Here is an 18,691-nt window from a genome sequence, read left to right as displayed (position 1 = left end):
TAGACAGTGGGGACTCCAAAAGGAGGGAGGGAGGGAGAGGGGTAAGTGTTGAAAACTTCCTATTGGGTACTATGTTCACTATCTGGGTGAAGAGATCAATGGAAGTCCAAACCTCAGCATTATGCAATCTACCCCTGTGACAAACCTGCGTATTTACTCCCTGAATCTAAAGCCGAGGTGGGCAGATCACTAGGTCAGGAGATCGAGACCATCCTGCCCAATATGGTGAAACCCCATCTCTACTAAAATAAAAAAAATTAGCCAGGCATGGTGACGTGCACCTGTAGTCCCAGCTACACAGAAGGCTGAGGTAGGGGAAATTGCTTGAACTGGGGAGGCAGAAGTTGCAGTGAGCCAAGATCATGCCACTGCACTCCAGACTGCTGACAGAGCAAGACTGTCTTTAAAAAAAAAAAAAAATGACTTTTCTCCTAAATGCCCCTTCTCTTTTAAAGAAAGAAATTGTCTCACTTTGTCCCCAAAAACTTGGCTCAGTTTTAAATTAAATTAAAATTATAGGTATAGGAGGGAGAATTCAGTTTTGAATTAAGGAACAGGCTGGACCTCAAATCTTTTTACGGCCTTTTCCCTCACGGTGCTCTAAGGTCTGTTATATTCATATTTGACCTTAGTAGGGTTGGAAAGATATTTTTGTTATTGTTTTTATGGGGGTTTTAGTGGAATCTTTTCTACCTAGTGATACTTCTAAGGCAAGGTTCAGAGGAATGGTCTCAAATGGGGGCATCTGCATCAATGCATTAGTGTAAGATCAATTAATAAACACTGAGGACACATCTAAGAGCAGGAACCCCAGGGCCAGAGCCTATGGGTTCCTTGCTACCAAGGGTACGAATCAACCACACGATTCTTCTATGTTGTGCAAGAGCAGAACCCCATTTTCTACAGTGCTTCAAACCATCGGAGAGTGTCTAAGCTTCAGTTTCTTCATCTGTTAAATGGAACCATTACTAGTATCTGTCTCATAGGTTTGCTGTGAAAATAATTATGAAGACATACATCTTGTATCTTAATCTTTGACACTCTTCAGTACAGTGGAAACGCTGAGCAAATAACTTCTTTGTGCTCAGATTTCTTTATAGTGAGGATAGTGAGAACAGCTGCATCATGAGATCACTGTAAGGATTACATTTTTGTATGGTGCCCGACATAACATAATTGGTATCACTACCGCTGCTACTATTACCACTACTGCTTCTATCTAGCAAAAGAGTTTCTAGCCATGCCACACCATGGGTAGGGGTTGACAGTGGTCCTAGGAACCCCTGAAATAGACTTTCTTGGTAGAAGCATCTCCAGAAAGAGGGTCAAGCATTCTGGATTTGTGAGTGCAGGAAGCTGAGACCAGTCTTGCACCAGTCTCCTAGGGCTGGCCTGTGCCCTGGGATGTGGCTGTGCACCTGAACTCAAGGAGAGGCTCAAATCTGATGTCTTGGCAGCCAGATCTCTCAGTGCTCACTCACAGCCCAGTCTAGCCCAAAGAAGTGGAACGTCCTCCCTGGAGAACCACTGTGGTCCTTGCAGGGATGGATACAGTTTCTGCCAGGGAAGGGGTCCTCTCAGGTGAACGGGCCCATGAGACTGTAGAGAATTCAGCTTCACCAGTGACACCCTCTGGCAGCAAGAAAGAAACAGCATAGGGATTTCTCCCCAGATGGCCCTGGTAACAAAAGAAGACTGGCTGCCCTACTCTGTTTTTTGAGATTAAGAAAATATCCTGAAATTCATAGATATTTTCAGGACTGGAAGTCTCAAGAGGATATTTGGAATCCCTGTTTGTGAGGAAGAGATTAAGCCATCTATTGGAATACTAAATCATTCATTTGTCCATCCATCCATCCTTTTCCCAAATAATTATTGAGCATTCACTATGTGCCAGGCACCGTTTAAAACATTAGGGATACAGCAACGGACAAGGTAGTCAAAGAGATGTGATATTTGTACCCTGTGATTGTAGAGCAGTTCACACAAGCCATTTAACATAGAATCATATTGTAATGTCAAATGTGTTTTTTCATTTCTCCCTCATCCACCCATCTCATGCAGTGCATCTAGCATTCACTGAGGCACAGGGGCATCCATATATAATGTTGGTTAGACATGGCCAAACACTGGCCTCATTGGCCTGCCCCAAAGACTGCAATTATCCCTAAGAAAGAGTCATTCTTTTGGGTTCAGATCCTGTAACTGCCAGAGTCCCTATTTGAATGCAAATAGCCTTGCAGCCATGACACATTACATCATTGTCATTCATTATCACCTTTCAAGTGTCACAGAAATGGGGAGGGGTGGGTGGTGAAGAACTCCTGGAGAGGGAGAGAATCTGAGAGACTGTTTCAGGAAGAACAAGACTAGCTGATGTGGCTCAGCAGGGGAACAGAAGGGGGCTACCAAGATGTTGAAGAAAGGTGAGGTGAATGCAAAACCATTTTCCCTACTTCAGGGTGACTGAAGGACTCTCTTGAGGGAGAGACCAGAAGGCAACAGGATGATCAGTCACGAACTGAAGGATGCCTGGTAATAGGCTATGCAATGCAGGTTTGTTTTCACGTAGACCTGGAGTGCTTAAAAAGGTTCACAGTCCTTTGAAAAAATGGATAGGGTGTATAAAAATGCAGAGTAAATCTTTACTTAGTAGGTGAACCCACACACCCTCTATAAAGTTTTAATTGGGTGAGTAACTAAATCAGAAGCTTCGATGGGGAGATTTCCAGGAGGCACTCAATGATCACTCTAGGGCTAATTCCAGGACTTGGTTTAGCTGAATGAGTATATAATTTACAGACACAAGCTAAATAGCCTAGACAATACAAGAGTGTTGAGAGGCTATTTGGAGTAAGAGACAGGTGGCTGGCAGAGGACAGACAGGGATGAGAGATTTATTAGTTTTCTATCATGTGGTCTATGATGCCAACCATATTCTCTGTTTTCTCTTGAAATCTTCAGTAAAAATCCATTCTTGTTCATGTCCCAAAGATGTTAGGGAACGGTCTGAGCACCAACCAGCCCCAGGAGGCCTGCCACATCTGGGTTCCAACTGCCAATATTTAAAGAGCTCGAGTTGTACAGGGTCCGGTGCACAAAGCCTGCTGCTTAATGTGGGGTTGCTGGTCTGGGGATGGGATTTTTTTCATGGTGGCAAAAAGGTCTAAAAGTTCAAAATATGGTGTTTTTATGGGATGATGCCAAATCAATGCTTTGTGTTCAAACCCCAAGCCCCTGCTTTCCAAAAATGGTGATGCCTAATCCTCAAAGCTAGCAGAACATAGTAGGTATAATTTTCCCATTTTCAGGAGAAACGTGACTGGCTCAGCAAGGATAGAGAACTTTATCAAAGTCACCTCCACCAACAAGGACAAGAATCAGAGCACCTGGCTTCCACTGAAAGACAGACACAACCCAAGGGACCTGGGAACTACATTTGAGCATAGAGCTGAGTTTCATAAAGTTGATTTCCTGAAAGAACATTCTATCTACTTCTCCATCAGAAGGTTATTGAGACACAATTGGGTAGCACTATTGTTTACATTGTAAAATTCCAGGTCATCAAGCTGAGTCAAGTTTCAAACCCAGCAGTAAAAAGAATAGCAGAGCATTCTCAAAGGAGCTCTAAAAGACAGCTACCCCCAAGGTATGTCACCAAGGCAGTTCAACCATAGAAAGCTGAAGATAAATAAACTATAATTTCTTGGAAATCACCCAACTCATAAAAGACACAGTCCACCACATTCAATGAGCATTAGCATCCTTGTTATAATTTCCAAGCAATTTGACATTCTAAAGAGCTGTACTCTTGGCCCAAGATAGATTGCCAGCAATTGCCACTCACTTCTATTTTGGGGCTAATGGGTGAAGCCATACTGTTTTGTGGCTTTTCCTTTCCGCAAACATGCTTATGCCTTGGTTAGTCAATTGCCCCCATGACTCCTATATCCATTTACAGTAATTTCTATTAAGGAAAGTTCCACCCCTTGCACTAATGGGAGTTTCGATGATCAACTCAAGGTCCCTAGCTACTATGCTTATCTACTATCCCTGCCAGACCTCCAAGACCTTTCTCAGCACTATGGCAAAAGTGATCTTTGAAAAGCGTAATGGTTCTAATTACTCCCCCTTCCACACCCACCTTACTAGCAGACAGAAATCATCATGGGTGACAACCAGCAAATCAGCACTGGGAACAATTGCTAGTTGTCATTGTCTGGCATAACATGCACAGACACATGTGCCACACACGATGGGATTTTGCTCACCAGCAACCCTGTATTACTTATATGTTTTGCTGCTAATATTTTTTACTAATTTAAATAGTTCCTTCCATGCTGCTATCCCAGAATAAAACCAGGCATGCCCACTCTTATTGCACAATAATGAAAGATTTCATTATCATAACGAATTACACGTGCAACCCTTTTTCAGTGACACAATCCCAGCTCCTGACAGCCAGAGGAGCAACAGGGAGAAGAACCAAAAACAAAATTCAAATATAAAATTGGAGGGAAAAGATGACAGAGAATTATACCAACGTTTAATGCCATGGATACAGCTGGTGGCAAGAGCCCTCCCTATTCAAACCAGGCTTCCAGAAACATGAAGAAAAGTGCCAAGACAGAGATTTTAAACAGTCGTCTCCTTGATACTCAAAGTGTGGCCCACAGAGCAGCAGTAATGGTGTTGCTTGTTGGAAATGCAGAATTTGGGGCCTCACCCAGACCTACTGAATCAGAATTTGCATTTTAACAAATATGCAGGTAGGATGTGGATACATTAAAGTTTGAGAAGCATAGCTCTAGATTATTGGGATATAAGAAAACAGAAGTCTCCTAAGGAGGGAAGGCCAGTTCTAACAGAGTTTGGCTAGAATTAACCTAGCAGAAAATATTAAGAAAAGAAGGCTGGGCAGGTGCGGTGGCTCATGCCTGTAATCCCAGCACGTTGGAAGGCTGAGGTGGGCAGATCACTTGAAGTCAGGAGTATGACACCAGCCTAACCAACATGGCAAAACTCCATTTCTATTAAAAATACAAACGTTAGCTGGGCATGGTGGTGCATGCCTGTAATCCCAGTTCTCGGGAGGCTGAGACAGGAGAATCGCTGGAACCCGGGAGGTAGAGGTTACAGTGAGCCACTGCACTCCAACGTGGGTGACAGAGTGAGACTCTGTCTCAATTAAAAAAAGAGAGGGAGAGAAATATTTTTATAATAATAAAAGTATCAAAGAACAATGACAAGCCTAGATGATTGGTTCATTTATCACCCTACAATCATTATTGACCATCTTTTATGTGTAGCAGGATTCCAGGTATATGGAAACAACAATGAACAAAAAAGACAAAATTACCTGTTTCCATGGAGCATACATTCTACTCTGGGAGACCAATAGTAAACAATAAATATAGGCCAGGCATGGTGGCTCACGCCTGTAATCCCAGCACTTTGGGAGGTCAAGGCAGGTGGATCACAAGGTCAGGAGTTCAAGACCAGCCTGACCAACATGGTGAAACCCTGTCTCTACTAAAAATACAAAAAAAGTTAGCTGGGCATGGTGGTGTACTCCTGTAATCCCAGCTACTCAGGAGGCTGAGGTAGGAGAATCGCTTGAACCCAGGAGGCAGAGGTTGTGGTGAGCCAAGATTGCATCACTGCACTCCAGCCTGGGCAACAGAGCAAGACTCCATCTTAAAAAAAAAACAAAACACACAATAAATTTAATAATGAATCATGTGGTATATTAGACGGTGATAAGTGCTATGGGAAATAACAGGAGTGATGAAGGCAATCCGGAAGGATTTGTAATTTTAAGTGGAAAGGTCAAGGTAGGTCTCATTTCAGCAAAGACTTAGCAGAAAAGAAGGAGTGAGCCTTGCAGATTTCTGAGAGAACAGCATTCCAGGTATGACTGGTATTGTGAGGAACACAGATGTCTAGAGCAGAATGATAGGACAGAAAAGCAGAAGAAAAGAAAGTCGGGAAATAGGAGTGTGGATTAGGTAAGCCCTTGTGAAATGTTGTAAAAACTTGAGCTTCCACTGAGTCAGATGGGGTGTCGATGGGAAATTTTGAGCAGAAATGTGACACAATCTAACTTATACGTTTCAACAGGACAACTCTAGCTGCTGTTTGAAAATACACTCTTTAAGGTAAGCAAGACTGGAAGCAGAGAGATGAATTGATAGGTTTTCACAATAATGTAGGTAAGAAACGACAACAGCTTGGACCAGAGTGGTTGGAGTGGAAGTGGTGAGAAGTGGTCAGATTCTGGATATGTTTCAAAAGTAGTATCATCAAGATTTATTCATGTTTTGAATGTAGGATACAACATAAAGAAAGAAATAACAGATGATACCAATGTTCATGGCTAAAGCAACTGGAAGATTCGGGGATATGTAAGTGTCGCAGCTTATGGAAGGAAGATCAACAGTTCACTTTGTACACGTTGGGTTTGAGAGGTCTGCTAGACAGCCAGATGGAGGATGCCAAATAGAAGACTTCAGAGGTGAGGTCCTGAGATTGAACAAGAATCCCTAGAGGAGAAGTAGAGGTTGATAAGAGGCACTCCAAGAAGAGGTTGTGGAGAATAATGACTGGAAGAGATTGAGAAGGAGCAACCACTGAGACAGGGAAGAGAGCCAAGACCCAGCCAAGCAGGACGAATCATTTTATTTGCCCATTCTATGGCACGATAAAATGTTGAAGAATTAATCAGTGGACTGTTGCATTTTATTTTTGTTTCTCTGTGTCAGAAGGTTGATGTTTTTCCCTTTTTTACTCTTCTGTTCAAACAAGACCTTAACCTTTATTCGCTAAGGGAAGGACAGTCACAGAACAATAAGAGAAATAAAGGTCACCTTTAACCTTCTGAAAGCACAGATCCTGACATGAACAAGGGTTTGGGGAGGGGCATGTTGCTCGACTATTTTTTTTTTACTGACAGAAAGAGAGAAGAAAAACTTCTCTGTGCTGAGGGCAGGGAGAGGAGTTAGAAAGGGTGCAAGAAATATGGAAGCTTCTGAAGAGTTTGAGTCCCAGTTCTGCAACTTATTGGTGTATAACTTGGGGGAGGCACTTGAGTTTCATAGGCCTTGGATTCCCCATCTCTGGGAAGCAACACTGCATTCAGTCCCTCCTGCTGTAGTTTAAAAGTGAAGGAACAATAGACACACACACACACACATACCAGTTAAGTCTGGGAATTTGGGATCTATGCCCCACTTTATGCTTGGAATCCTGGGAGACTGCAATTTTGCAGTATTTTGCATGCTACCAAGGCATGTGAGCTATAGACTACAGAAGACATAAGGGTGTGGAAGGACATGAATTTTCTTATGCCTTCAAAAGAGACATAGAAATTAGGAGAGAAATAAAGGGAACCAGCAAATCTGAAGAGGCCTTACAAAAGGAATAAATGGGGCCAGGTGCAGTGGTTCATGCCTGTAATTCCAACACTTTGGGATGCCAAGGTGGGTGGATCACCTGAGGTCAGGAGTTCGAGACTAGCCTGACCAACATGGTAAAATCCCATCTCTACTAAAAATACAAAACTTTGCCGGTCATGGTAATGAGTCCCTGTAATCCCAGCTACTCCGGACTGAGGCAGGAGAATCACTTGAACCCAGGAGGCGGAGGGTGCTGTGAGCCAACATCATGTCATTGCACTCCAGGCTGGGCAACAGAGTAAGACTTCATCCAAAAAAAAAAAGAATAAATGGACATGATAAAGGAATGTAGCATAGACATTGCCGGTCAGAATAGGCTAAGTTATGTTGCAACAATCCCAAAATTTCAGTGGCTTAAAACAAAAGTATTTCATACCTGTGTTACATGTACATCATGAGTGGGTGGTACAACTCTGTTCACTGTAATCCCTCAGAGACCCAAGCTGATTAAATAGCTGCCATCTTGAACATTGCCACTTACTGTGTAGAGAGAAAGAGCTCTTGAGGGTGTCACTTGCAACTAAATGTTTAGTCCATGGATGGCTAAGTGTTAACAGCTCCGTGAAGGGTCAGGGTGACAGCCTCCTGCACCTGCCCCTTTTGACACCTGAGTTCTTGTTCCATGTTCATGAAGAATCAGGTCCCATGAACTATTTGAAGGTGAGTGCAGAGGATTTTACCAGGCAATAAAAGTGGCTCTGAGAGGGATGGGGAATTGGAAAGGAGATGGTGTGGCAGACCAAACAGACAATCAGTTGGGGGGAAAAACAGAGTAAGCTGTCTTCACTTAGAGCTGAGGTTCCAGGCTTGAGGATGGAGTTTAGCCTGGAGCCCAACCTTTCTGTAGCAGGGTCAGCTGTTTTCACTTAGGACTGAGGTTCGAGGTTTGAGGGTGGGGTTTAGTCAGGAGCCCAGCCTTTCTTTATCAGCTTCATGTAATAGTAACAAGGCCAAATCCTACCTTGCACCCAAAGAGTGAGAACTGGACATATTTAGCAAATAGCACTATTGACTGACAAACAGCACTAGGGACAAAATATAATACAGACAGCTCAGGAGAAGTCATCAGAGAGAGATAAACCAGACAGATGAGTGTCTCAGCAGACGCTTGAGACACAATGGTGAAAGGTACTGCTCAGAAGCATGCGTTCTTCACATTAACGCATGTGTTTTCTCATGGTCTTCTTCAAGACCTACCTTTTATTTTAATGACATTCTACTATCACACTGTATGGATCTACCAACATATTTAATCAACCCCCTTCAAAAAGACATTAGGATGCTAATTTTTTTTAATCTCGTTGCACACAACGGTTCTAATTTTCTACCATTACATACAAGATCTTGATGGACCTCTTTGAAATGTATACTATGAATACACAAAAGGTTTTCTGTTGGATAGCTTCCTGAAGTAGCTTGCTATATCACACTTTTTCCTTTGTCCCTTCAACTCTTGTATAGTATTTTATACACAATGATGTTTCTACCAAAGGTACTCATTTCACTCTCCTGGACTATTCTGGGAGAAGCCATCATAGATTCAAGGGGGCAGAGGGGGACAAACAAGATGGATCAAAAATCCCTTAAATGGGCACCCATTCTTGCCACTTTTATTCAACATAGTACCAGAAGTTCTAGCCGGAGCAACTAGACAAGAAAAAGGAAATAAAAAGCATCCAATTTGGAAAAGAAAAAGTTAATTTGTCTTTTTTTGCTGATGACATAATCTTATATATAGAAAAGCCTAAAGAATTGCACCTCAACAGAAGGTTATAATAAATGAGTTCAATAAAGTTGCAGTACACAAAACAACATGCAAAACTAAGTCGCATTTCTATACACTAACAGTGAGCTCTCCAAAAAAGAAATTAAAACAACTATTCCATTTACAAAAGCAACAAAAATAAAATAAAATACTTAGGTACTTAGGAATAAATTTAATCTAGTGGTGAAAGAAATTGTAGAAGACAAATAAATTGAGGGATATATCACGTTTGGGGATTAAAAGCATTAATATTGTTAGCATGTCCATTCTTCCCGAAGTAATCTACAGATTAAACACAATTGCTACCAAAACCCCAACAGCATTTTTCATAGAAATAGAACAAACAATCTTGAAATTTGTATAAAACCACAACAGACCCTGAATAGCCAAAAACAATCTTGACAAAAAGCAAAGCTGGAGACATCATACTTCCTGATGTCAACTATATTACAAAACTGTAGTAGTCAAAACAGCATGTTACTGGCATAAAACAACAGATACATAGACCAATGAAACAGAATAGAGAGCCCAGGAATAAATCTATGCATATATAGTCAACTGATCTTTGAAAAAGATGACAAGATTGTACAATAGGGACAGGAAATTCTCTTTAGTAAATAGTGTCAGGAAAACTGGATATCTAAATGCAAAAGAATAAAATTGGATCCTTATTTTATACCATATGCAAAAATTAACTCAAAATAGATTTAAAACTTAAATGTAAAAATCTGATACCATAAAACTCCTAGAAGAAAATGTAGGGGAAAAGCTTCTTGATATTTGGTTTGGCACCAATTGTTTGGATATAACACCAAAAGCACAGGTAAGCAAGAAACAATGAACAAGCAGAACTACATCACACTAAAAAGCTTCCTCAGAGCAAAGGAAGCAATGAAATGAGAGGCATCCAGAGCAGTGGGTACTTCTATGGCAACCTGTGGAATGGGAGAAAGTATTTGCAAATCATATATCTGCTAAGGGGTTAAGATCCAAAATATATAACTCACACAACTCAACAGCAAAAAAAAAAAAAAAAAAAAAAAAAGATTTTAAAATGGGAAGGATCGAAGTAGAAATTTTTCCAAAGAAGACATATAAATGGCCAAGAAGAATATGAAAAGGTGCTCAACGTCACTAATCACCAGGGAAATGCAAATCAAAAGCGCAATGAAATATCACCTCATGCCTATTAGAATGGCCATTATCAAAAAGACAAGAGATAATAAGGCAAGGGTATGGAGAAAAAAGAACTTCTGTACATTGTTGATAGGAATGTAAACTGGGACAGCCATACAGAAAGCAGTATGGAAGTTCCTCAAAAATGTAAAATAGACAAACCATATGATTCAGCAATCCCACTTTCATTATGTATCCAAAAAGAAAGAAATCAGTATCTCAGAGATATCTCCACCTCTAATCTAAGTGTCTATCAACAGACGAATAAAGAAAATGTGATTTATAATATTCCATTGTATATATGTACACATATATATACATACATACATATTTATATATACATATATACACATACATACACAATACACACATACATATACATATACACACATACATATATGTTATATAATATGTATGTTATAATATATATACAATGGAATATTATTCAGCCATTAAAAAAAAATAAGAAAATCCTGCCATTTGTAACAAATAAACCTGGAGGACATTATGCTAAGTAAAATAAGTCAAACACTGAAAGACACATACTGTATGATTCTCACTTATATGTAGAATTTTAAAAGGTCAAACTCAACAGATGCAAAGAGTGCAATGGTGGTGACCAGGGCTGGGGAACAAGAGAAATGGGGAGATGTTGGTCGAAGGGTACAAACTTTAAATCATAAGATAAAACAAGTTCTGAGAATGTAATGTACAGCACGGGTGGTAATAGGTGTGTCCATTACTTTGATGGTTATAATTATTACACAACGTATATGCATATCAACTTGTACTGCAACACCTTAAATATATAAAATCTGTCAATATTTCAAAATTAATAAAAGACATGCATGTTTTATTAAAAACATTTGTTAAAAAACATTTAAGATGTTTTTAAAGAGAATACTTTGAATATTTTTCACGCCTTTTTTATTTTTACATTTCAATGAGACTGAATTCTTACACCTAAAATCAATTTTTAAAAATTTAAAGCTCTAATTCTATTTTGTAGATGTACGTTATAACTCACTCAAGTTTATTAAAAGGCTGCTGAGGGTTTTCCCATCAACAACTTGGCAATTTTAATGTGTTCTCATTATTAATAAAAATCTGTGTTTTAAGGAACAAGTGTTCAAACTGGCTTTTGAAAAGGTCCCCAGAGAACTGCTGTGGATAGCTGCTGCTGTGAGGGAAAACCAACATTTACCACGTAAAATTACCATCTGCATATCCACAGGAGCCCTCTTCAGAGGCTGCTTGGGGACCAGCAAGGAAGACGACTTCCTCCATTCCTACCCTTGAGAGCCACCCTGTCTGATATGGGTGCCAGTTAAAGACAAAGGAGCCCCCTGGTCTGTTTGTGTGGAATGGGATCAACGTGGGCTATCTCCTACTAAAACAGTAAATGTGCATTTTTGGTCATTTAATAACTAAGGGGAGCTATGTACTTCCAGATTATGAACAGAACTTCAAAAGCATTCAGCCCTCACCAACAAAATTTCTGTAAAAAGCTTATAGGACCCAAGTGTAACAAACACTCACTTCTCACAAAAATAAATAAATAAATAAAAATGTAAAAAAATAAAATTGCTTATAGGGTCAGTCAGTGATGGCTGCAAGAGGGCCAAAAAGTGTACTTGGGGGGATTTGTGATTTACCAACTTGGAGAATGAGAGGAGCTCCCAGATTAGCGGGAACTACAGGTGCACACCACCATGCCCAGCTAATTTTTAAATTTTTTTAGAGATGAGGTCTCGCCATGTTGCCAGGCTGGTCTTAGACTCATGGACTCAAGCACTCCTCATGCCTCGGCCAAAATATTCCAAGGAAAACTGTCCACAGAAGAGAAAGTAAAGAGAACACGATACAAAGAAAATTAGGGGTTATGTCCTAAATGATCAAGTAGGAAGAAACTTGGCTGGGCACAGTGGCTCAGGTCTATAATCCCAGCACTTTGGGAGGCCAAAACGAACAGATCACTTGAGGTCAAGAGTTGGAGACCAACTGGCCAACATGGTGAAACCCCATCTCTACTAAAAATACAAAAATTAGCCAGGCCTGGTGGTACACACCTCCAATCCCAGCTACTCAGGAAGCTGAGGCAGGAGAATCGCTTGAACCCAGGAGACAGAAGTTGCGGCGAGCTGGAATCATGCCACTGCACCCCGCCCATCCTGGCTGACAAAGCAAGACTCTGTCTCAAAAAAAAGAAAGAAAATTGTATACCATCAAAATAACCCACCAAAATCCTCTAAGCCACCTATACGATACATACATACAGTCCTGTAATATAAACCCTTTATATACACTGACGCTTGAGGACCTCAGAGAGAGCATGTAATTAAATGTTTTAAAGCATTTCATACCACAGAGAAACTGGACAATACCTTGACACAGTAATGAAAATTACCATCATCAAAGGACACTATGTACCCACAGATGTGATTTCCTGAGACAGACACAACATCCTGGCCCAGTAGCATTCTGGCCAGGAAGACCTAACCTAAACACAGCAAAGAGAAAACTTACGATCAACCCAAACTGAGGAACACTGTAAACTATAAATAGCCTTTATTCTTCCAAAATGTCAGAGTCATCAAAGGCAAAGAGGCTAAAGAACAGTTCCAATGAAAGGAGACCAACAAGATGTGTGACAACTACATGTTACGCATGATCTTGGACTAGATCCTGGATTAGGGGTTAAAAAAAAAAACAGGCCGGGTGCCGTGGTTCACACCTGTAATCCCAGCACTTTGGGAGGCCAAGGCAGGCAGATCACCTGAGGTCAGGAGTTCGAGACCAGCCTGACCAACATGGAGAAACCCCATCTCTACTAAAAATACAAAATTAGCCAGGCATGGTGGTACATGCCTGTAATCCCAGCTATCGGGGAGGCTGAGGCAGGAGAATCGCTTGAACCCAGGAGGCAGAGGTTGCGGTGAGCCAAGATCACTCCATTGCACTCCAGCCTGGGCAATAAGAGCGAAACTCTACCTCAAAAAAAAAAAAAATATATATATATATATATGAACATTATTGGGACAATTGACAAAACTGGAATACAGACTATAGATGTAAGTATTATCAATTAACTTTCCTCCATTTAGTTACTGTAGCTATGTAAGAAAATATCCTTGTTCTCAGGAAATGGACATTCAAGTATGAAATAAAGCTACCTTAACCATGCAGCCTCCTGTTAGATGGCCCAAAAATTGATGATTTTATGTATATGTGTACAAATATATACACATACAGATATATATACATATACAGGGCAAATCAGAAAGAATGATAAAGAATATGTGGCAAGAGTTTAAAAATTAGTGAATTTGGATAAAGGATATTTGGGTATTTTCTTTAAGATGAAGTCTCCCTCTGTCACCCAGGCTGGAGTGCAGTGGCTAGATCTCGGCTCCCTGCAACCCCCACCTCCCAGGTTCAAGTAACTCTCCTGCCTCAGCCTCCCAAGTAGCTGAGATTACAGACGCTCACCACCACGCCTGGCTATTTTTGTATTTTTAGCAAAGACAGAGTTTCACCATGTTGGTCAGGCTGGTCTCTAACTCCCGACCTCAGGTGATCCACTCACCTCGGCCTCCCAAAATGCTGCGTTTACAGGCCTGAGCCACCACGCCCAGCTGGGTATTTTCTATACAAGTAATTCTCTTGCTAGTTTGAAGTTATTTCAAAGTAAATAATTCCAAAAAATCTATAGAATGGAAAAAGTAGTGGGAGTAGAGATGAAACAAGATGAGTCATTGAATTATTATTGATTCTAAGTAATCAGCACATGTGGTTATAGTGAGTGCTAAAAACCAAACATTCACACTGTGGTTGGTCATTGAAGCTGTGCCTGCAATCTGACCCTTGATAGCAAGGCCGCCCCAAAGGAACCCATGCCGGTGGTCCCCATGTAAAAGTCCCACTTTTGTCCAGGCCTCTCAGGTGCTGCAGACAGTAGTTGATTGTTTCACTCAAAACAGGGGTTCATTATACTCTCCTGCCTACTTTTGTATGTAAAACATGAGTCATGAAACACTGTATTAGTCCATTCTCACACTGCTATGAAGACACAGCTGAGACCCGGTAATCTATAAAGGAAAAAGGTTTAATTGACTCACAGTTCCACATTGCTGGGGAAGCTTCAGGAAACTTAGTTATGATGGAAAGCAAAGGAGAAACAGGAACCTTCCTCACGGGACAGCAGGACACAGTGAATGCAAGCAGGGGAAATGCCAGACGCTTATGAAACCATCAGATCTCGTGAGAACTCATTCACTATCACGAGAACAGCAAGGGATAGCGCCAACACTCAATTACCTCCACCTGGAGATACAGCCCCCGCCCCGCCTCCATGATTCAATTACCTCCACCTGGTCCCAACCTTGACATGTGGGGATTATTGGGATTACAATTCAAGATGAGATTTTGCTAGGGACACAAAGCCTAACCATGTTAAGCACTACAAATAAAATGATTGTTTTGTAAAATGTGGATGTGCTCATATGTGTGTTTGTGACATGTATGCGCACATGTCTGTGTATATGCATATGATCATGTGCATGATTATTGTGTATGTGTGCACTTGTGTGTATGTGAGCAAAAGTGCACATGTCTGTACAAAAGAATGATTTACCAAAGGGTTTGGAGGGCCTTTCTCAGCAAGGTGGGGTAGGATAGTGGTGAAAAGCCAGGTTTCAGAGTCAGATTGCCTGAATTCAAATTCAAGCTCTTCCAACTCTCAGGTGGAGCTGGACTTTCATCTTAGGAAATTTACTTAACCCCTTTGTACCTCAATTTCCCCACCCGTAAAATATGAAAGATAGTAGAAACTACTTCCTCAGGCTATTAGTAAAGTATGAATCTGTTAGAACAGTGTTTTGTGCTTTTCTACTATTTTTTTAGATTTAACATCATGGGTAATTATTATGTCTTCTTTACATAGTTCATTATTGTCTGAATTTTTTTTACAGTGACTTTATAATCTGAAAAAAAAAGAGCTGTTTTAAAATTTTTAGCAAACTAGGAAAGAGGAAGGGAGGAAGGGAGGGAGGGAAAAGATTTGTTCTCTTGGGCTAATTTCATTTTCTCTAAAGCTGAACTCTATACCTTCATTGGATTATTTAATTGTCATTATTTGAAGAAGACTTGAGGAAATATTTTTCCCAGAAAATGAACACTTATTTTATAATGCAAATAGTTTTTCCCTGATATATTTGTCCTGTAATTCAGGAATTCGAAATTTATTTACATATTTATTTTTCGAGATGGAGTCTCACTCTGTCGCCCAGGCTGGAGTGCAGTGGTGTCATCTCGGCTCACTGCAACCTCCACCTCCCAGGTTCAAGTGATTCTCCTCCCTCAGCCTCATGAGTAGCTGGGACGACAGGTGCACACCACCATACCCAGCTAATTTTTGTATCTTTAGTAGAGACAGGGTTTCACCATGTTGGCCATGAACTCCTGACCTCAAGTGATCAGCCCTCCTTGGCTTCCTAAAGTGCTGAGATTACAGGCATGAGCCACCACACCTGGCCATAATTAGAAATTTCTTAAAGCAGGGTGATTATGAGTGCACATAGAGTCAACTGCAATATTTTTTATTTTCCTATTTTTTATTTTGATAATTTTTAAACATATAGAAATTGAAAGAATAGTACAATGAATACCTCTGAAGCCACCACTTAGTTTCAATAATGGTTAACATTTTGCTGTATTTGTACTCCCTCTCTCACAACATACATATACACATACTTGAAATAAAAAGTCCTCAGCCATGCAGGCTCTCAGATGATCCAGAAATTAACAATTTTATGTGTACATGCACATGTACCTGTATACACATACAGATACATGTACACACGTATTGCACATGAGGGAGGGTGGCAAGATGTTAAAAAATCATGAATTTAGGGCTGGGTGCAGTGGCTCAAGCCTGTAATCCTAGCACTTTGGGAGGCCGAGGCGGGTGAATCACGAGGTCAAGAGATCAAGACCATCCTGGTCAATATGGTGAAACCCCGTCTCTACTAAAAATACAAAAAATTAGCTGGGCATAGTGGTGCGTGCCTGTAATCCCAGCTACTTGGGAAGCTGAGGCAGGAGAATTACCTGAACCCAGGAGGCGGAGGTTGCAGTAGGCAAAATCACGCCATTGCACTCCAGCCTGGGTAACGAGAGCGGAACTCCGTCTCAAAAAAAAAAAAAAAAATCATGAATTTAAATAAAGAGTATTTGGGTATTCTGTACACTACACTTAAAATTTTCTTGCAAGCTTGAAATTATTTCAAAGTAAATAATTCAAAAAAAAATGTCCATAGAGAGAGGAAGGTAGTAGGAGTTGAAATGAAGTAAGACGGCTTATCAGATTATTACTGAATCTGAGTGATGGGTGAAAGGGGTTTAGTGAGTGCTAAAAGCCTTAAACGCTCACATCGTGGTTGTGTCATTGATATACATATACAGACACATTTTTTTCCTGAACCAACTAAGTTGCAGCAGATATCATCCAACTTTGCCCACAAACCCTTCAGCATGACAAGCTAAAGAATAAGCACATTCCCCCAGATGGCTACAAAAGTATTAGAGAATGAAAGTTCCATTTTCACATCAGCAAACATCGCCATGCATCTATGTATTCATTCCACAGGTATTTATTGAGGACTTACTCAACCAGACAGTGAGCTAGACTGATGAGCAAAACAAATGTGGTTTCTGCCTTTACGGAATGAGAGAGACCAACATTTAAAAACAGAGAAACAGATCACTACAGAGTGACAAATGTGGTTCCTGCCATAAAGTGTCATTGTGTATCTACTTCAAACTTACTTGTGATTTCTACCGCTAGTAATAGTGATGGCTGGCACTGATTGACATAGCAATTAGATTTCCAGTTGCAAGCAACAGAAACCCAACTGAAACTAGCTTAAGAGCAAAAGTTATTTATTGGCTCACTTTAAGTCCAAACAGAAGCAGGAGCTTAAATGATGATTCCCATCACATCTCCAGACCCCACCTTCCTCCTCAGTATTGATTTAAATTCTCAGGAAGCCTCGTTCCGTTTGGCCAAAGAGATGGAGTCTGGCAGTCCAAGTATACAGGACATTATAACTCCAGATCCTAGGAAAAAAGATGCTCTGTCTCCCAAGGTCCCTGTACCAATGCTTAGAGAAGAGCTCACTTGCCCAGGCTGGGTCATGTGCCCTTTCTGAACCAATCACTGAGGCCAAGAGGTGTTGGATGGTCGAAAGTCACTGGGCCACCCCATTGTAGTGTCTGAAATCCTGTCCTTCTAAAGATCCTAAAAACCTAAAGAGGACCTGAGGAGCTGGAAGCCTTCATAATACAGCGCATACTCCAGGCAAAATGGGGGAAGAAGGCAAGGACTTCGATTCCCACTTGGTCTATGTCTTAACAGGCCAATTCCACCAGAGGTCAGGGCAGAGCACAAAGTTGGAATGGTCCAGGGTCTGGCTCAATTCCCAATCAGCAGCTCTCACCATCCGTCCCTGAAAACACCAGGGGCTGCAGCCGCCAGAAAGAAAATCTGTGCTGCAGCAGGGAACGCTGCCTCCTTCAGAACTTGCCGGGCGTGGTGGCTCACGCCTGTAATCCAAGCACTTTGGATGCCCAGGCGGGTGGATCACCTGAGGTCAGGAGTTCAAGACCAGCCTGACCAACATGGTGAAATCCCATCTTTAGAAAAAAGAAAAAAAAAACCACAGAACTTGCTCTCAAAAGGCGCAGATCTCAACAGGCAGGACGCAGAAAATGATTCTGAAAACACTGTATTTTGTAGCTGCACAGGTTCTGCTGAATGAGTCCAGGGCCCCAGAATCATACAAAGTGATATACAAAATGTACCAACACAGAACCCGCCAGAAAAAGAGGAAGATTCTCATTTCTGCTCCCACTGGCCTCTACACGGACCTTCCACCACCCTCCTGCCTGCTCATTCAGACTCAGCTGCTCTGATTGCCTTTTTGTTCCCAGAACATGTCCGGCTTTTTCCCACTTCAGAGCCTTTGCCCTTGCAGTATCCCCCGTGTGGAAAATACTCTTTCTGTGCCTCTACCCATTATTAGTGTTAACCAGTGTTAGCACCCCACCTAAAGTAATGCCCCACCCAACAGGACTAACACATCACCCTGTTTATTTCCTTCATATCGTTTATCACCCTCTTACATTTCCCACAACCCACAACAAAGCACAACAAACTCAGAGACTCGGTTTTGTAGGTTTTCCCAGCCCCTAGAACTGTGCCTCCTCTGCGTTTAATAAGGGCTCAGTAAAACATTTG

The 18,691-nt window shown here is 41.2% G+C and overlaps 1 long non-coding RNA gene across 1 annotated transcript; it reads left to right on the top strand.

The window, feature by feature from the left end:
• The first annotated feature begins 2,343 nt into the window (after nucleotides 1–2,343).
• Nucleotides 2,344–6,733, top strand: LOC118148625 (uncharacterized). The gene is made up of 5 exons (XR_004735540.3): nucleotides 2,344–2,426; nucleotides 3,312–3,649; nucleotides 4,438–4,769; nucleotides 6,121–6,158; nucleotides 6,331–6,733. It is a non-coding gene; the product is annotated as an uncharacterized LOC118148625 (long non-coding RNA).
• The last annotated feature ends 11,958 nt before the right edge of the window (nucleotides 6,734–18,691 follow it).

Source organism: Callithrix jacchus, chromosome 2 (genome assembly GCF_049354715.1).
Source record: "Callithrix jacchus isolate 240 chromosome 2, calJac240_pri, whole genome shotgun sequence".
In the NCBI taxonomy this organism is placed as follows: Eukaryota; Metazoa; Chordata; class Mammalia; order Primates; family Cebidae; genus Callithrix; species Callithrix jacchus.
Note: the sequence above shows the minus strand (reverse complement) of the source record. Positions and strands in the feature narration are given on the sequence as shown.